A 21,746-nucleotide genomic window follows, 5' to 3' on the forward strand; every position below is an offset into this window, starting at 1 on the left:
TTCATCACCCGATGATGCTTCAGCAACATAGTCACTAAAGTAATATAGTTAAATACGCAGAAAATAAACAAAACCAATTAGGGAAAAGTATTAAGGTGCTATGATATAGAAGGACACATTTGAAACAAAACTCAAACAAATGAACTGATTTTTAAAACAAAAATATTGAAGAAAAGATTTAGACAAATTCTGAAACAGTTATCCGGCTGGCAGAATGTAGTAGGAATATAGTTACAATAATATCGAACTGTATAAATCGATTTTCGAAAATAATATCGATATATCGAATCGAACTAAATACCGATATATCGAAGTTAACAGATGTTTTTACTGTTTTGGGTATCAGGGCAACAGAATGCTGTAGCAATCTTTAGCTATCAGCGGCGCGCTGACCTCCGGGTCACCATGTTTGATTACCAATCACTAATTTGTGCATTTGCCAACTTCTGTTATTCTGTGGAAAATTTTGTTGCACAGTGGACTGTTAACACCACGTGCGTCCTTTACAACATGCTCATGATTATCACTCATTTGCGTCAGCCAGAATCATGATAGATTGGGTATATTACTTGATGTCTCTGTTCAATCAAGCTGTGGTTTTGTGTTAGCTTCAGTGAGCATCTCCTTCCACTAACTTGGTGAGTAAAACACAATTTAAGAATTAGAATCGTTTTGAAACTTAAATATTTTTGAAACTTTAACTTTTTAAAAACTTATACTTAAATTTAATTTTGTTTTTACCAATAAATTCTTTAATCGCTTATATCTTGGAAACGGTAAGAGATAGAGCAAAAATAAGAAAATTTTTAAGAAATTCCATAAAGAAGGTTTACATACATGAGCTATATAATTATATAATTTTCATTCCTCTAGGACATGTTTGGGTTGGACCTAACTATTGACCTTTGCCCAATATGTAATATCTCCGTTATTATTTGAGCTATCGAGTTAAAATTTGGTATGCAGGACGGTGAGAGTCTCTAGTTTGTTTTAGTGCAAACAAAATTCGGAATGGTTCATAAGCTTGCACACTACACACGATCATGTGAATTTTTAAAAGTTGCCTTGTGTTTGGTTATTTACTAACCGATTTATATGAAATTTTGTACATATGTTAAGGACATAAAATACAGTTGACCCGCATGCAAGGATTTGAAAAAAAATCATAAATGTAGGACTTGGGCTTAACTATTTACCTTCACCTTACAATTAATATCTCCTTAACCGTTTGAGATATAGAGTTGAAATTTGGTATGTAGGACGGTCAGAGTCTCTAGTTAGTGTAAATGTAAGAAATTCTGCAACGCTACACTACTTAAACCTCATCAGCGGAGCTCTTGCCTCCCAGCTTCAGCCAGCTCGGTTCCAGAAGAGACAGTGTTTTTCAAAATTTCGTGCGCCAGAACAGACAGTGTTTTTCCTCAAAATTTCGTGTGCCAGAACAGACATTTACTCTCTACTGACGAGAGTGGGAGACGACACGCCGTCGTTGTGCAATCGGGTCCGCAAGTGGAATCTGCGGTTTGACGGCAAGAAGGACCCGGTCTCGTTTCTAGAACGTCTGGAGGAGTTGGCGGAGGCCTACTCAATTGATATCGACGAAGTGACGAAGGCTTTGCCGGAACTTCTTCACGGCCCGGCATTGCTTTGGTATCGGAACTGTCGCGGCAGCTGGCAGACGTATCAAGATTTCAAACGTCAGTTCGAAGATCAATACCTCCCTCCGTTATATCGACAAGATCTAGACGACGAGGTAAGGCGACGGACACAAGGCGAGCGCGAATCCATTCGTGACTACGTCGTAGCGCTCTCAACGCTGATCCGGAGGAGCGGTACGTTCTCGCAGCAGGGTAAACTGGACCTTATATACCGCAACATGCGCCCGGAGTACAAACTCGTCTTACGTCGTACCGATTTTTGTACTCTGGAGGAGTTGCTGGAGAGAGCTGAGGGTTACGAGGCATACGTTCGGAGCCGGCAGACCTTCCGTCCGCCGCCACCACCTTCGATGTCGCTGATCCCGGAAACCGCCTACGTTCAAGATCGGAAAGTCGACCGGGTCTACAGCAGCGCGGCAATTGATCGCTGGTCGGACGACCATGCCGAGGAATCCGAGGTGACGGCCAGGTCACGACCTGGTAAACCCTTGGAGGACGGCCGCAAGAGAACGACGTTTGCGCGGTCAAACCCCCGTGACCCTTCGCCACGAGACGATTATAGGCGGAGGCGGACGCCGGACTCTACGAGAACCAGATCACCCGGTACGACGAACGAACGAGCGGCAGGCTCTCGGCAATTCGTGTGCTGGAATTGCGACGAAACTGGACATCTGTTTCGCGAGTGTTCGAAGCCCAAGGTCCTGCGTTGCTACCACTGCAAGAGGGTAGGCATCTCGACGCGTCGCTGCAACTGCGGCTCGGGAAACGGACATCGGGTTCAGTCTGCGGGAGGTCGCCTGAGCCCCGTAGAACGAAACGTCGCACGACCTCCGAGGAGTGGAATCGCTGGCTCGGCTTCATAACGGAATTCACCGGAACCGTCAGCCGTGAACGCGCCCCCAGAGATGACCGACCCTTCGTCGACGTGGTCATCTCAGGTGAGACGTTCAGCGCCCTCATCGATACCGGCTCGTCGGTCAGTCTGATTGGAGATCGCGCCGTACGTCACCTTCGGACGTGCGGCATCGTACCCGACCAGGCTGACGTCAACCTACGCATGGCCAACGGAGCGAATTGCCGTGTCTCGGATCGATACAGAGTGGACGGTGAAATCGCGGGCCAGACGTATTTGTGGGATGCCCTACATGTCCCGAACCTGAGCGTGGAGGTGGTACTTGGCATTCGGTGTATTACTGACCTCGCTCTTGTCAGTGTACACACCGCCGTACGGAACCTCCGCCACGACGACGTTCCTCCGTCCTGTCCGGTCAACGCTCTCGAGACATTGACCCCCGACGAAGACACGAGGCTTGCGGAATTTCTGGAACGCGAACTTCCACTGTTTGACGACGTTTCGGGGAAGACGGCGTTGGCTGAGCACACGATACGGCTCAAAGAAAACGCCGCCCCCGTCAAGCAGCGGTATTACCCCAGAAATCCCGCGATGCAGGCTATCATCGACGAAGAGGTGGCGACGATGCTCCGCGATGGTGTTATCGAACCATCGGATAGCCCTTGGAGTTCACCAGTCGTGCTGACGAGGAAGAGCAACGGCAAGTTTCGGTTTTGCATCGATATGCGCAAAGTCAACGAATGCTCTGTCCCCGACGCGTATCCGCTGCCCAGAATCAACGCGATTCTGGAGAAACTACGGCCGGCGAGATACATCAGTACACTGGACCTGAAGCAAGGCTATTGGCAGGTGCCGTTAGCAAAGGAAAGCCGGCCGATCACCGCATTCACCGTACCCGGGTTAGGCCTATTCCAGTTCACGGTTATGCCCTTCGGACTCCATTCCGCCGGAGCGACCTTTCAACGCCTCCTGGACAAGGTCATCGGTCCGGAGCTTGAGCCGAAGGTGTTCGCCTACCTCGACGACCTCGTTGTGGTGTCCGCCACGTTTACTGAGCACCTGCAGATCCTCCGGGTTGTCTTCGAACGCCTTAGAAAGACTGGCCTACGTTTAAACCCAGAGAAGTGTAACTTCTGCAAAAAGGAGCTCAGATATCTCGGACACGTCGTCAACAACGAGGGGATATCGACCGACCCAGAGAAGGTCCGTGCTATCGCCGACTTCCCACGACCTACGAACGGTAAAACCCTTCGAAGCTTTCTCGGTCTCGCGTCCTGGTACCGTCGTTTCGTGGACAGGTTTGCCCAAGTAACCGCCCCGATGCGACAACTACTGAAGAAGAACGCTCGGTGGCTGTGGGGCCCTGAACAGGAAGAATCGTTTGAGGAACTAAAACGACGCCTCACCTCCGCTCCTGTCCTGGCCTGTCCCGACTTCTCGGTCCCGTTTGTCCTCCAGACCGACGCGTCGACCATCGGTCTTGGAGCCGCTCTCACGCAGAACCAAGAATCCGGCGAGGTCGTCATCGCGTACGCCAGCCGACTGCTTACGGACCAAGAGAAGAACTATACAACGACGGAGTTAGAGTGTCTTGCTCTGGTTTGGGCGACCCGGAAATTTAAGCCGTACCTCGAGGGTTACAAGTTCGTCGCAATAACCGACCACGTCGCGCTGAAATGGCTAATGAGGCTACACGAGCCTAGCGGACGTCTGGCGCGGTGGGTGATGGAACTTCAGCAGTACACCTTCGAGATCAAATACCGGAAGGGAACCCTGAACCGCGTCGCCGACGCTTTGTCGAGGCAACCCGTGACCAACGAGAGCCAATCGGGCCTGGTCGCGGTGAGCCATCTCACATCGGAGGTGACAGACGCGCCTCGCGAGCGACGCACGACCAGACGCAGGGAATCGACGAGACCGGAAGATCAACCGAGTGACGCGACGCAATCCGACGCACGCCCCGACGAAGCCAACGACGTCCCTCCGACTGATTGGTACGACCGGTTGTACGCAGCTGTGACCACAAACCCTCGACGCTATCCGTGATATCAAATCGTGGAGAACCGCCTTTACCGAACCTCCCAACGCCATGGGAGTGGTGGTAAGCTGTCCTGGAGAATGTGCGTTCCTCCAGGGCAAGTAGAGGCGGTACTACGACAGAACCACGATGACGCTACGGCAGGACACCTTGGTGTCAAGAAAACACTTCGTCGTGTTGGGCCCGAATATTTTTGGCCTGGATGGCGTCGGGAGACGAAAGCATACGTGAGATCCTGTGATGCCTGCCAAAAGTACAAGGTGGCGCAGACGAAACCGGCAGGGAAGATGTACTTCCGGGCTCCAAAAGGTCCGTGGTACACGGTGTCCGCCGACCTAGTGGGTCCGCTACCCAGGTCTGGCAAGGGCCACCGCTTCCTGCTGGTGATCCAGGACACGTACAGCAAGTGGGTTGAGCTATGTCCTATCGGGTCGGCAACGGCCAAGAACGTTGTCAGTAAAACTAAGGAGATGCTCCTTCGATACGGAGCACCTGAGTCCATAATCACCGACAACGGGACTCAGTTCGTTTCGAACCTCTTTAGGGACCTGGCGACGGATTGGGACATAGCTTTCACGAACACAGCTCCCTACAGTCCGCAATCGAACCCGGTAGAACGAGTCAACCGTGTCGTGAAGACCATGATCTCTCAGTTCGTGAAGGAGAATCATAGGTCATGGGACGCCCATATCGCCGAGCTCCAGTTCGCCATAAACACCGCCGTCCACGATTCGACGGGTTACACGCCGGCGATGCTAACATTAGGCCGCGAACTCAGAGTTCCGAAGGCTGTCCGAGGGAAAACGTTGGAGGCGACGCCCGACGTTGACGGACAGCCAACGCTCGCCGAAGTCCACGATAGCCGCAGCAGAGAATTCGAACGCCTCTACGAAAAGGTCCACGCCAACCTCAAGACCGCCTACGAACAGCAGGCAAGGTACTACAACCTCCGCCGGCGGGAGGTGAGGTACCGCAACGGCGAGCGCGTGTTGCGGCGGATTCACACGCTGTCTTCCGCGGCCGACGCCGTGGTCGGGAAGCTCGCGCCCAAGTTCGACGGACCCTGCGAGGTTGAGGAGCGGCGTGGGGCCAACCTCTACGGGGTGAGAGACGTGCGCACGGGGGTGTCACACGTGGTTCACGTGAAGGACCTGAAGCCCTACCACCAACGTTGAGGGCCGACCCCTACGGATGATTCAGAAGTTCTTTAGTTTTATCGTTCTTTTATTCGTTTTTCGATTTTACGAGAGGTGTTTTTATACCAGTTGGTTTTTATTTTCGTTCAAGAAGTCCTTTTTATTTTGTTTTCAAGAAGATTTTATTTTTTCGTTTCCTTTTCCCTCTCGTACACGACCTCTTCTTCACGACGCCGTTTCTTCAGCTGCCCCTTTTTCGAGACCCTTTGGACCATCCCCCTCACGTTAGAAATCTTTTTTTTTCTCTTTTTTTTTGTGAAGTTGGTAAGGGGTGTGAGGTACCAAATTTTAAGGGGGGTAAAAACGTATTGCTAGTCAACAAACACCATAACTTACCCGATTTTTATCCACAACATCCTAATCCTAGGCCTATGTGTTGGCCCTAGCTTGGGCTATGGGCCAAAGAACGTAGGCCTACTTTTGATAACAGTGAAGTACACGAACACACCCACAACTACATATTTATTCATAATAGCAATCCTTTTCACCAAATAAAGTTAAAACGACCGATTTTACGAATATTTAACGCCGATGACAACATCACTTAACCTCAAAATGGTGTTTGTTGACCAACGACAGACGACAACTAGACCGGCTCAACAGGCGAATCCCCAATCAGCTGTTGGATAGTTTCCGAAATCGCCACCGCAGCGCTTGAGCCGCGGCCGAGGAAATCGGGATTTGAGCCGGACAAGAATTATTCGCTGTTCGACCGTCGACTCGTTAACGAGAAGCCTCTTCGCACAACGAAATTAACTTCGCCATACGATACCGATTCAGGTTAGCTACGTTTTCAGACTTTCCTACTTTCTTTTAAATATTCTTTTTCTAACATACGCATACTCGTCTGCTATTTATTTTATCCGTCTACGTTCGATTATAATTTTCTAAATTCTATTAACTTAGTTCTCGCCGACTCGTACAAAACCCGCCAGTTCCTGCCTGCCAGTGACTAGCGGTGGATATTTTTCGGCTCTTTTAAACCAATTGGCTATTAAATTACGTTTATTCAGTTCGTTTCACGATTAAATTATTACTTAAGTTACTCCAGTCGATTCGACGTTTTAATACCCCGAGACTTGTCGTCTACGTTCTAAACCCCGTCTTTGGCGGGTGAAAGAACCAAGTCTTGGGAGCAGGCTGAGTTGAATAATCAGCTACAAAAATTAGTATTAAATTTATTTTAAACCACTCACGTTAAATTATCCGTCCAATTATATTAATTAGGCCCCGACGACTCTGTAGGGATTGGGTTTTACATTATATTCGATTCTATATTATTTACCTAGGCTTTTAGCTAATTATTTTAAAGTTCATTACGAGTAATTGAATCATACTGGCTTAAGATTGAATACTCGTTGGCCCTACAGAGTCATTCAAAAGTTAGGCAAAATTCTCCAAAACACGCTAGCGAAGGTGAGGATGAAATAGCTCCTACTGAGCGTCTGCAGGATTTCCTGAGCGCTTCTAGAGCTCTGAGCCTTCGATTAAATTTAAATAAATTGATCAGTCAAAGCCGTGACACCTTCGTATCGACCCCTGGATTTTTCTCGGCTCCTTCTGAGCACTCCGGGGAAGAAATTTGAGTGTGGCCGGTTCTAGGGTAGGCCTAGCCTGACTTAGGTGAATACCAGTTTATTCCCCCCCTAGAATTTTGCGTCACATATATTTCAAAAAGACAATGCAAGCGAGTGCAAGTGAGAGAGTACACTTGGTGCGCTAAGCTTCTCTCTGACTCAGGTTGCCTCGACTCGCCTAGTGTTGCGCTCGCCTGTGCTCTTGCAGATTCAGCGTCAGTTTTGATCCGGGGTTGACGGCTAGAGAGACGAGAGAGTTAGCTTGGGGTCTTTGGACACAAAGGTCCAAATCATCTCCACCTTGTTTTTGTAGTAACGCGGTATATTTTTTAATCTTTACTTTTTTTATAACGGATTTGTCCAGAATAATTTTTATCTTACTTCAAATCATTGATTGGTTGATTTATATTTTTATATTTTGTATTATCAATTTTATTCGAGTTATAGGAGGAGTACCTTTTAACTGTTCAATTGGGGTCATCAAGTACTTTGAAGTTGTTTTATAAACATTTATTTATTAACATTGTAATTTTTTCCTGGTAATAGTTAATTTATTTTGTATACTTTTGTTTCGATCCGTTTAGGAAATAATTTAGTTTTTTGTTCCTGGTATTAACATTTTGTCTTTAATTTAAGTTTAAAATTGAATTAAAATTTTATGATTCCTGCCTAAATATTGTTTAATACCTCTCACTACATGCGAGATAAGACCCCTATCAAGGAATGTTAGTATTTCATTTTTGCCAAATATTATTATACCTCTTTGAGATCCCGTAATGTCACGTAACTTTCAATCGTGACAAATTGGTGGAGGCGCCGGGTAAAAATTTCGGTATCTCTCATACTGAATCGAAATGCACACCATTTTCAAAGGACTAGTACCACAACTATGGACATACCCCAACCTCAGGGACTCAGCCTTATGGCAAAAGAAGCAAAGGAAAACTGTCACTTTCGATGACAGAAACCAGGAATTGCAAGAAAGTAAGTGACAACAAATCGTCTTGAATGAAGACCAGAGAGGCAGAAGCCTAAAAGCCATCTCCACAGCTTATATCTGGGTTGTCAGCGAAAACAGACTCGGTTTGTTCAACCTCCATACCTCATCCCAGATAGCAAGCATAATCCTAATGTAAAGGAGGGTAGCCTGGGCAAGCTAGGTTGATGACCTGTGGTCAGGCCTTGCTTGCTGTGAAGCGTGCTGGAGGTGTTTTGGTAAACACTGAGGGCTTTGCACTCAGTAGCTGTCGGGTCAATAAATAGGCCACCTGAGGTAGAGAAAGGGGTCAGTTGCCCGGGGCAAGGTGCCCAGGAGAGTTGGGTGAGTACTGGTTTCTCTATCTTGAGGTTAGGCCCTGTAGTCGGGAGTTTTGTACGGGAAGTTTTGATTTAAGGGGACTGTAAGTTAATTGGAGTTTTGTGATTTGATTTGAAGGAATTCTTTTGGGGATAGATACTTTGGTTTGATTAGATCACGAGGGGATAGATTCGTTTTTCTGGGATTACAAATTTAATATTCAATCTGCCTCCACAGCGATTCCTACCAGGCATTTGTTAGTAGGCTATACTTGAAAATAACTCACTGTATTAAACTTGATTACTTAAAGACAATTAAAATCCTGTTTGATTAACATCCTGGTTCTCTTGTTGATGCAGCTACCCAGCTCATAGCATAAAGTAGAATAAGATTAAAGATTCGGGTTTGCTATAAAGCTACGCTCCCATGTGCGTATGCAGGATAACCTATGAAGAGTGAGGGAGTTTTCTGCATATCACAAAGTGGTGTAGGCGCCGGAATTTTGTAAACTTTTACAAAATTTTCGATTCTGGTACCTCATTTAATTTGGCTCTCAAATATTTTGTTTGAAATTCAATTTTTTGTTTGCGATACAGAGCGAGTTGGGTTGCTGTTAGGACATGCTAGATTTGTGCTAGCTCGGCATAGTTAGCAATATTGCTACATAGGTTCTGCTGTACTTTGTTCAGTAGGGATTAAGCAATCTAGTCTAATTGTGTCTAGTAAGGTATACTGTGAGGCAATATATTCGATCAAAGCATTCTCTTAACCTAGTTTAGAAGTTTAGAGTTACAGTTACAATAGAAAATGAATTGTTTATTTTACGAAGAGAATGGATGTGGTTCTAAGTTTAACTGACATAAAAAATTTAAACAAGGAACAAGCGAAAGAAGTGTTTCATAAACTAGAATTACCTATACCTAAGGGAGCTGACTTAGAGTTTTTACGATCTAGCCTAAGATTAATGAAATTAGATGATAAGAATAAGCAAGAAGGTGCTGCTAACATCCTTCAGACGAATGAAGCAGGAGCTATCCAAGAAAGAATCGCTGAAAGGACATGACTCTAAAGATTTTACAGTGACAGAACGTGGAAACATAGTCAACATCAAGAGAGACTCTGTAGAAACCATCTTCAGGAATGTATTAACCTTTTTCAGTCTCAACATGGAAATGCCTTGAAAGGATGATAAATGACACTGGTGGGAGACGGCAATGCCATATCTCATTTATTGGACTAGAAACACAGGTCTATGTTTTCAGTTGGCAAAAAGAATGATGTGGAAGAAGACGCTAAGGCCTCTGAGTTCGGAATCACAAGCAAGTACCACATATTCTGTGAAGGGCCGTCGCTCCCCCTAGAGGTAAGATCATCCATGTCTCAATCAGTGGGAGCAATCACAGGTGTAATCAGGCTAGTGAAGGAAACCAAAGGTTCAGACTACGTGAAGAAGCATCGTGACGCAGTAGCTTTCATTTGAACGCCTGCTTGCAACATCATCAGCTCCCCTTGTCTTGGAACTGACAAAGCTAAGCTTGGTGGTGCCACCGAGAACCCAATGCAGAGCTTTCTTCCCATGATTGCTCAGCTATGTCTGACCCGGGAGGAGGGCACCCATTATTCTGTAATATGGGCACCCATTATTCTGTAATATGGGCACCCATTATTCTGTAATATGGACTCCTACATCAGACAAGGAAGAAAAACTGAAGATCACTACCAGCCATCCTAGGTCTACAAGGATGCAGTTGGGAACTTTCCGATCGCCCCTGCATTGCAAACTTGGGACTGCAAATGGAAAGGCTCCTTCTTGAACTATAATGAAGTCGCAGAGATGACCGAGTTAGTGTTTCCAAAAGGTTCACAGTTCCACACCAGATATCTCAAGCATGCTTTCATGGAATTTGGGGCTCTTATTGTGAAGATTTCCCATGGATGAATACACAGAAGAATTGGTTTCGGAGGCAAGAGACATATAGTCTGTGACCTATCCAGCTGGATAGACCATTCAGGGAAAGGTACATTCTACCTATGGCGAAGGAAACTGATTTCACCATGTTCAGTAATGCCAGCGCGCAGGCAGTAAGGGATATTGTCCTGTCCTTCACTCTTTACAATCAACTCTCCACCTATAAAGCTATGGCTGAGATTTCATTTCGTTTATGTTATTTTTAACAATTGTAAATCCTTTATGTACCTTGAAGGCTAGGTTTTCCACATTTTTTGTAAAGTTGTTTAGGTTAGTTGTTGTTCTAACTAAATCTTGATACTGAGTTCCTACGGAATCGATAATTTTGTTAGTATGCTCTTCGATACCTTTTTGGTTTTCGTAAATGTTTGAGATTTGTTGTTTATTTGCGAGGTCGCAACACCATTCAAAGAAATTTTGTAGAAATAATAATCCCCTCTTGCTTCTAGTTTCCTAGAAAGGTTGGTTGGAAAGTTCAGTATTTAGGTAATTTGAGTTTATCTGGTCAATGATTGGATTATGTAATGTAGCAAGATTATTTTGAATTGAACACAAATCTTGAGTTTCGCTGCAGTCCGAAAAATTAGTTTCAGTAGTTGTCCAAGGGTCTACTTTAGGTTTAGTAAGGATAGTTGTAGTGAATATTGCCGGTATTATAGCTTCGTAGGGAATGTAGTCTGTTCTTTCTTGAAAGTGATGTCCTGAGAAAATTTGGAATCGTGTTGAGTTGTCTTGTGATTCAGCCGTCACCGTCTTGGCTGCACTTATTAACATCAATAACAGTAGTAGCTTTCGATACTTCATTTCTAGGCCGTAGGATATCTGGACCGCAAAATTGTATTAGTAATATTCAATATTTGGACATTGCGATACTGAATTAAATTAGCTCATGCTATATTTAAGAATATGACTTCCTGGTTATAAGGATATTATTGTTTCTATCTATAATCGTAAATTTGATGATAAATTAATAGTGGGTTGTATTGTTTTTCGTAGTGACTATTACTGTGGGTTTATAGACATAACACGGGTGATCAGTCCGTAATATGGCTTTAAATGACAGTAATTGGTGGTTTTTATGTAAATGTTTTAGAAGTATTCTGAAGAGTTGAGATGAATACTCTAACTTTGTCCAGTTTCCGTGGAATTACTGCAGACTAGCGCCTGGGATCTGCTGAGTCCAGGCTATAACGCTGCGTTTCTCGGTGCTCTTATCTTATAAAATGTACAGATGTTGGTGGAATGCACGTATGTTCTTAGTATTCGGCCATCTTGTATTATACACCCACTCTTGTTCTAGTTTCTAACTGCTCAGTTTGTGAGTTGTCGTGTTTCGGTCCGTTGTTATGTACGGTTTGGTCATTATGTGTTGTGTCGGTTATGTGGGGTAGGGGTAGTGACGAATATAGTGTTGATTTCTAAAATTCTTGAAATAAATTGGAATACCATTGTGAAGGTATTTTTAATCGGGAGGTCCTAAAAGGTTGTAAAAAGGAGAATGAAAGGGCTTACCTTGGAATAGAAATGTCTATACTCTTCACGAATGACTGACCGTTTTGTGACTTTTAATGTACTTTCAGAAAGATTGTAAATTTTATATTTCCACAATGTAATATTATGTCATTAGTTATTTGCAAAGATCAGAGTTGTGGATTACTCACTAGGTCTCAGTGAATGACCTTGCCTAGCAGCTGACACAGCGCAGAGACAACAACCGCTGATACTGTAGCGGTGGAGTGTGCTAACGCTGACATGAGCGATTGTAGGTTGTTGTTATTGTTGTAGGTTGCTTGCTTCGAGAAATGTTTTATGGTGAAAAATGAGCTGCTTCAACTCTTTTGGCACTGGCGGGGACCACCGTTCGAACTATCTCTAGGATGACTGCAGGCCTGGGGCGACGCGGATCTTCAAGCTACCACTACAGCAACGGGGATCAGTTTAATCGATGGAGTGTGTGGAGAAGTTGTTGGACGCTGAACCAAAGAGGATTTGAGAAAGCTGTGCCCATTCTACTGCAGCCCTTCGCATGGTGGTGTGTTGGTGACACAGGTGGCAAAGGACTCTTTCCTGGTCACGAATCCTTCATCGAACATCACCCTTTCCTGTCCCACTTTTTCGTCAGTTTTACCCGTAGATGTGCCAGGGGAGTTTGAGATTAAAATAGGTTTCAATTGCGAGTTGATTGATGGGGGCGTGGTTTAAATATCCAGGCAATACCCTTGTTTGCCGAACACAGATTTACCTTCCATAATTCATGTACTGCCTGGGGCGTGGACTTTTTGGACAATTCACAGTAGATCCGTTTGTGTCCAATTCTAGTGCGGTTTTTAGAAATTGTTCTCAGATTTCAAATACGAATTGGACTGTTTTTTCTCCCTCTTTTGTGGTCCACCAGGACATTCCACCATGGGTGGTGACGTAGTTTTGCCAGACACATGGTGGGATGTCACATATGTGTCGTCTTTGAAATACATTGTGATTTTTGTACGGTTGGGGATTTTATGGGTTCTTTTGATTTATATAAGTCTAAAATTGTACAAGTTTAATGTTGAAGTTGCACTGTTGGATTTAAATGCACAGATTAATAGGAAATTAGGGGGGAGTAATTATAATAGACATTTTTGACCAATGAGTAAGATGTTATATACAATAGAACTTTGATTGTAATTTTTTTTAAAATTTACTTTGTTTTTAAACTTTTTGGTGAGATTTATATAGTGGAGACGCTGAGGACATCGTCTCGTAAGTTAGGGGGGGGGATGTAAAGGAGAGACGGGTTTATGTATGTAAATTAGAGTTTTTCAGAGAAAGCTGCATTCTACATATGAAAAAGGTGAAGGAAACTGGTTTCACCATGTTCAGTAATGCCAGCGTACAGACAGTCAGGGTGATTGTCTCTCACTCAGTGTGGGGAAACCATTGGGAGGAACTCAATGTGGACTTCGTGACCGTCAAGTTCATGAACAGGAGAGACCTAGGCGACTCTTTCAACCGAAAAGGGTCATCCAAGACATTAGTAACCTTCAAGATGATTCCAAGTACACCAAGCTATCGGAAGCACTCCCCACCAACTACACCTCCGAAGGGACACAGCATTTGGTGAAGATGAGTCTTTTCAGACAAAAGGAAAGCCATGCTCAGCAACCCATTCCAAGAGAAACTCAGCAAGTCGGTCAACACGCAACCAGGGAGGGGACACCGGGAATCTCTACAATCAACTCTCCACCTATAAAGCCTTGGTGTTCAAGAGAGCCATAAGAGCACGGAATTGTCTAAGTTGTAGGGGAATGGAAAGACATCAACGCATTGTCCGATTCCCCTGTTCATGTCCAAGGAGTAGAGAGTAGAATCTGCTTTGTATATCATGCTTATATTCATTATGTAAACCCATTTAATATATACTTTTATGTAAAATCAAAGGCATAGGCTATGTATATGTAATCTCTTTTTCATCAGATTATTAAAGATAGAGGAAGACAATTTGATAGTAATTTATTCCAGGATTTAACTAACAATTTTGGTACCCATCACTTTAAAACTACAGCGTATCACCCTAAAGCTAATGTAAAGATCGAAAGATGGCACTGATATCCAGGTGTAAACTCTGAAAACGATGAAAGAGTCTGGTAGAGTTCAGGCATTCCCCAGGTAATTCGCAGGGCATGCCTAACCTACAAATTGTTCTTGTTATTCTTCATAGAAGGCAAAACAACAGGATTAACAATATTTCAGAAGAAGAAGCCACCTAATAATTGTACATATTGGAAACAAAAATAGATTTTTGAAACCCCCAGATAATGAAAACGAAGATGCCAGTTGATTTTCACAGCAAACAAAAATTAGTTGGAGAAACTGATGTCCACACAGAGATGGCTAGACCTTGTTTTGAAGAGTGATTTAGAACGATTCTACCAATCACCAGTGCTAGAAAGACTAAAGAAGGGTGTGGATGAGGAGGATAATAGACCTCTTATTTATGGAATCCCCTAGTTAAACATTAGGATACATAATTCCTAAGTAGGACCGCCAGGTAAGTACAGTTATAATTACTAATGTGATGGTAGGACGACTTTGATAGGACAACTCAGCTGTAAGGATGGTATTCAGGACACCAATAAACTTATTGCTATGCTTAGATGGCGTACAATGTGGTTTTGATTGGGAGTCTGAATACTACAGGCCAGGACACAAGGCGAACCTCTAAGATCCATCATTCGCATATGGTGTGACATACACAGGTATCTACAGGGCTCTGAAAGAAAAGAGTGGAGATGACAAGGCAGATGAGATTGCACACAGAAGTGCATCGAAGAAAATTGGACGCTTGGTACAGGCTGGATATGTTGTAACCTCTGGAAATGCAATCAAGGCAGCTGCACTGGTACACCGAGTAACAGGAGTTTCAAGAGATGTTTGTATCAAATTGAGAGAATCCATTGACAAGGGAACAATCCTGGATACATATCAGGAAGAAAAGTACACCTAACTCTGGCCCTAGTCACACAATCAACCCATATGACATCAAGCGCACTACATCTTTGGATCCAGCCTATTGTTCACGCTAATAGGCAAATCACTCAATTCAAATAACTATACTGGTTGGATGAACAAAAGAACAAGATCCTTCTCAAGACCGCTAGGTTCAACGGATACAGACCCAAAACTGACCCATCTGAGACCGACTCTAGTTACATGCAGGAGGTTCTATGATGAGGTCAGAGTCTACTGGGACCATAGATCATTGTATTTCGAATTATATGGTCTATGTCCAAAAGCAATCACATAAGGGCCAAAGGAATCAGTGTCGTCGTAAATCTTCGAAGAAACTCGGAGATGAAAAATTTCTATATGATACTGGTATGGATCTAATCCACAAATGATATATTATTGAGCGGGAATGAGCTGGGAAAGTTTACACCCTATTTGTGCACCAATATGCCAATATCAATAACTTGGAGTAATGGCTCCATGGGCGAAGCTCATTCTTCCCCCTCACGAGGTTCATGTGTTTGCTTCAGATCGGCTCTTGACTTTATTTATGGTCGAACACTAGAGCTATCTCAGCGAAGTATGGTAGCTATACGGCTAACCAAATCTAGGGAAATCGCCGAAGTTCAAGTGCAGAAAGAATCATTGACCAGGCATTGAACATAGTAGAAATTTCCTGGTGGAGCAAGAATAGTGGACTTTATGGCAATATGAAACTGGAAACTCAACGGACACGACAACAAATGTATAATCAGAGTGTTGGATACCAGGGCAACTGAAGATTAAGTGTACATATCCAGCTTGAAGAACCAAAAGATACGTGCGATGCTTAATAAGGGGACTCACAACAAGAACAAAATAATTGAGGGTTCAAAAAATAGTAGGACTGCATTTCATGAAAGAAACATGTAGAATGAGGATATAAATAGTATCAATGATAGAACATCTGGTAATTCATTATATTATCATATTGGAATCAAAGAATGCCACACTTTCACCTCATCAGTTTGCATACCAGTATTTTGGAGAGGAAGGATTTACAATAAGTCAAAGAGGAGAGGATATATATGTTGTTATGTACCAACCAGTAGTAGTCAATTTTACTTAAAATTCTGAACGACTATGCTACCAGGAAATACCAGTTATCAATATGGGAGTCATAAAAATTATGTCTCCCAGCTCAGGGCTTCTTCGCAATGAAGGTACCTTGGTAGAATGCTCTTCTATTATGCCAGTCAAGTACAAATTGCAAAACAATTGGTACACTATAATTCCAGGAGGAATCATGTCGGCTACACCTCCGGACAAGAAAAAAATCAACCAATCAGACGATTGGGAATTCATAGGCATTGAGAATTTTGCATATGCAGGATATACACCCCCAAGATCTTGATATAATAGAAAGGATTATGTAACCCTCATTAAACCATAATGCGATCACAACCCAAGTAACAAGAGCCATTACAGGAGAAGGACATTTAACTGGACCAGCTTCTGTTACCAACATGATGACACCTGAAGAATTAGTAAAATTTGGAAATAGCAAAATCGGTCAGATATGGGGGACAAGATACTCTATCACCTCGGTTGGTTTGGTAATTACGTTTCAGCAATAATAGGGATAACGCTGATATTGAAATCTGTTATATTTATGATCAATCCTCTGATAAACATGAAGGAATTATACGACGACATTGGATTTTCATGGAAGTTATGTTTTGCTTGGTGGTAAACTCTCGTCCATTATTTTCTCAGGAAGAATGAGAAAGAGAGACGAAATAATGATAATCCAAACAGAATTAAATCTATTAATGATCACAAGGATGACACGGTGGGAAAAGTTCAAGTCTAAGGTTACTACAACTTTCACTGCCTCATTTAAACCGTTTTCACTAAGTTCCAAAATTTCTCTAGTAAAGCCTACCGTATACGTTGTCAAAAAAAGATTTAACCTTAAATATCTACTGCTAAACCAACCTTTGATCCTCCCTGTTCATCTCGCGTTGTACACCACATCATATGTTGACTATAGCAAGCATGTGACGATGTAGCATGCTTGGTATGACATACGTATTACATAGGACTAATATAGTAGAAATGTCATACCATAGCATGCTAGGTATTTCTTTGAGTGAAACTTGCTCATCATATAAACAACTATTAACCATCGATTATTGATTGATTAATGATTATTAATTATTGATTATTTGATTATTGATTATCGATTATACAATATAATCGATTACATCAGCTAGTCACGACTTTGTGCTAGAAACCACACTTGTGCCAGAACCCGGTGTTGCTACTGGCAGAAGGGGGTACTAAGTATGACATCCCTACCATAGAAGACATGTCATACATAGCATGCTAGGTATGACATTCGTAGCACACACGAGTACTATAGTAAACATGTCATATTTACTATAGTAGACGTGACATGCTGGGTATGTCATACCTGGTACCCTTTTGGCCAGTAACCGCAAATCCTCACTACTCTTATGCCTGGCCGGTTATATATAGTTCTTAACCGCGGACGGTTCTCCTATCAGTTGAAACGGGACTCCAATGAAATCATATCCACTTTACGATTAGCCTAATCTTTAAATATTTTGTTTGATTAAAATAGAATATTTGAAGGATGACTTCAATTGCTTGTAAACATTGGTGTTAATCTAGGTTAAAATATTCCAAGTGTTCATGATTTATCATGCTAATAGTTAAGGTTTCAGGGAGATATTTCATTCAAACTTTTGTATAAAGAAACAGACTATTCAAACAAAATATAGAGTGTACATATTCAAAATATATTTAAACTTTATTGATCTATTTTACTTTTTCAGTCATTATACTCGTAGTACGGTATCACTCTGTAGCATTTTGATTTATTTGATGTAGCAACCTGTTCCGAGAGAAACTCAGCAAGTCGGCCTACACGCAGCCTGGGAGGAGACACCTAGAATCTCTACAATCAACTCTTCACCTATACAGCCTTAGTGTTCAAGAGAGCCATAGAAGAGCACAGAGTGGTCTGAGGTGTAGTGGAATAGAAAGACAACAATACGTAGACTACAACAGAAGATGAGAATGTAGTTCCTGGGCCTAGCGAAGACATTTCCTGCCTATTCATGTCCCAGGAGTAGAGAGTAGAATCTGATTTGTAAATAATGCTTGATTTCATTATGTCAACCCATTTAATCTATTTTTTATTCAAAATCAAAGGCAGAGGCTATGTATTTTATGTATTTTTTTTTTCATAAAAATAATGCAGATATAGGAAGACAATTTGACTGTAATTTATTTCAAGAGATGACTAAATATTTTAGTATCCATCACATTAAAACTGCAGCATACCACTCTGAAGTTAATAGAAAGATCAAAGATGGCACCGATATCCGGTGAAAACTTTGACAACGATGAAAGCGTCTGTTAAGTCAGGCTTTCCCCGGGGAATTCGCAGGGCATTCCCAACTTCTAAATTGTCCTAGTAATGTCATAAAAGGCAAAACGACAGGATTAAATATATTCCAGAAGAGTAAGTCACCTAATAGTTGTATATATCAGAAACGAAGATGGATTTTTGAAACCCCATATAATAAAAATAAAGATGTCAGTTTGGTTTTCAAAGCAAACAGGAAGTAAAGGAAGGTTTGAGGAACTGATGACCACACAAACATGGCTATACCTTGTTTTGAAGAGTGATTTAGAAAGGTTCTACCAATCACCAATGCTCTAAGGACTAAAGAAAGGTCTAGTGTGGGGGATGATGAATCTCAGATTTAGGGAAACCCAATTAAAAATTGAATCTGATAAATGTTTCCTAAGGTGGACCCCAGTTAGGGTAGCATTTAAGGTAGGTAGCACCGTATAATTTTACCATAAGGAAGTTCTTCCCAACAGGAAGGCTTGGAAACCAAATGCCTCCCACAACACAGAGATAAAATAGCAATCCCAGGAGATGGGAATGATCAATAAATAAAACCACATAACCGTTCACAAATATAGAAACAGTTATCAATTGGACACTGGTCTGTGATTTTTAACTGTTTTTGGAAATTATTTTATTGAAAACCTAAAACATTTCTCTTTGGGAACTGTACGAACGTAAAGGTACGTTGACAAGAACAAGCAGATCATCGATAGAGACCATCAAAAAGATTATCTACGATAGGATAGAATTTAAGAGAAGGAATGCTCAGGAACACAGAGTAGAAACAAAATGAAAAATTGAGAAACTTGGCAGCAGAATTCACTAAACTTAACATGAGGCTGATGGAGCAGCAAACTGCAACAGGTAGGAGAACACTACAAAAGGTCATCAGGGAGGTGAGACAAGGACCCCAGGAGCTAGCCAGAGAACTACACGATGACTGGAGGGCAGAAACTAGACGTACGACGAAGGAGAACAGGTAAAGATCCAGAGGAGACAGCAGTAGACGAGGAAAAAGGACATTTGGTGATCAACAGGGACGAGGGGGATACGAACCAAGACAAAGAAGTTACGTTAAGTTACGTTAAGAAGTTAAGTTAGGCCCGGAAGCGGCCGGGCCACTGATGGGAGAGTTATCTGCTACTGATGTTACCGGACGGGGCATTTTGCTGTTGCATGTAGAGCCAAGATTCAGGGAAATGGGAGAGGAGGCCATTAAGCAGGGAAGCGGGTGACCTCCCAAGGTAAGACAGAGACTTCCCACAACAGTAATCAACAACCAACCACAATCAGATGTCTTACCTGGGTAAAAACCCTGAAAGGAAGGAATCGGCAGATACCTACCGGTTGTACAGACACCCACCGAGAACAGCACTACCGGGAAGACCAGAAGCTAGCCCACTGATGGAGCGACCCATTACCAGTACTGTTAGAACGCTAGGAGTATTGGAGATTGAAGCATAGATCAACCAAATGAAAGGGCATGTCATATTGGACACTGGAGCATGAGTCAGTTGCATTGATGAGAGGTTAGTTGACAAGTCAAAGAGTTATGTGAAGACAACTATTCAAAAAATGTTTTTTGGTAGGGATTTTCTTTATAAAGGTATAATTTTGCATACAGTGTTATGACGGATAGTAAATGTAAAATGTAAAGGATTGTAATTTTACAGTAGACTCACGAGTGACGGGTTTATAGGTTGTTGCACACTCGGAGCAGAAGTGTACCGCGGCGTCAGCACATAATCGCACGTAGGCTGTGCTTGGTGCTGCCCTTGCTGCTCACATGTGTGCTGTTTATCTCTAAAGAATATGACTCTAAAGATTTCACAGTGACGGAAACATTGTCAACAGCAAGAGAGACTCTGTAGAAATCATCTTGAGGAATGTATTCACCTTTTTCAGTCTCATCATGGAAATGCCTAGAAAGGGTGATAAAGGACACCCTGGTAGGAGATGGCGATGCCATGTCTCATTTATTGGACTGGAAACACAGGTTAACATAATTGTGAGTGGGACATTCTAAGTTTTCAGTTGGCAAAAAGAATGATGTGGAAGAAGACGCTAAGGCCTCTGAGTTCGGAATCACAAGCAAGTACCACATATTCTGTGAAGGGCTGTTGCTCCCCCTAGAGGTAAGATCATCCATGGCTCAATCAGTGGGAGCAATCACAGGTGTAATGAGGCTAGTGAAGGAAACCAAAGGTTCAGACTACGTGAAGAAGCATCGTGACGCAGTAGCTTTCATTTGAACGCCTGCTTGTAACATCATCAGCTCACCTTGTCTTGGCACTGGCAAAGCTAAGCTTGGTGGTGCCACCCAGAACCCAACACAGAGCTTTCTTCCCATGATTGCTCAGCTATGTCTGACCCAGGAGGAGGGCACCCATTATTCTGTAATATGGGCTCCTACATCAGACAAGGAAGAAAAACTGAAGATCACTACCAGCCATCCTAGGTCTACAGGGATGCAGTTGGAAACTTTCCGATCGCCCCTGCATTGCAAACTTGGGACTGCAAATGGAAAGGCTCCTTCTTGAACTATAATGAAGTCGCAGAGATGACCGAGTTAGTGTTTCCAAAAGGTTCACAGTTCCACACCAGATATCTCAAGCATTCTTTCATGGAATTTGGGGCTCTTATTGTGAAGATTTCCCATGGATGAATACACAGAAGAATTGGTTTTGGAGGCAAGAGACATAATTGAGTATGGTCAGAACGGTTGTGGTGTGGTGGAACCCTTGGGTGGTTGACCTTTTGAGATTGCCTTGCTTGTCCGTGCTGTATTACATTACATTACACACGGCAACATACTATGTCCAGGTGTTACTACAGAGTTGTTTCTCGGTGGGGGATGGAGTAACTGTGCTCGTGCCTGCGTACGCCTGCCTAGCATAACTCGCTAGCAGCTACTAGTTGTACTTGAGCCATATAGGGGAGTGGTAAGAGAGCCTCCTTTGGAGAGAGTGAGAAGTGTTGTGTTGTTGTGAGCGTGAGATCTCGAATCAGAACCATGGGTAGTTTGGTTACTGATAGTTGCAGAATGCCTGCCTGATTTATCAGCAGCTTTCTCTGGTGAACTTGAGTGTGGAACTATTGACGATTGTTGTCCTTCTTCTGTTATGATAGAGAGTACGAGTTGCTGACCTGCTTCGTGATAGCCTGGAAGGTAGCGAGCAGCACCCATTGGCTACACAGACAGGGTTAATGAAATTAGACGATAAGCATAAGCATAAGCAAGAA

The sequence above is a fragment of the Macrosteles quadrilineatus genome, unplaced genomic scaffold, assembly GCF_028750875.1.
Source record: "Macrosteles quadrilineatus isolate MER2022 unplaced genomic scaffold, UCM_ALF_1.0 Scaffold_2__2_contigs__length_208266976, whole genome shotgun sequence".
Lineage (NCBI taxonomy): Eukaryota > Metazoa > Arthropoda > Insecta > Hemiptera > Cicadellidae > Macrosteles > Macrosteles quadrilineatus.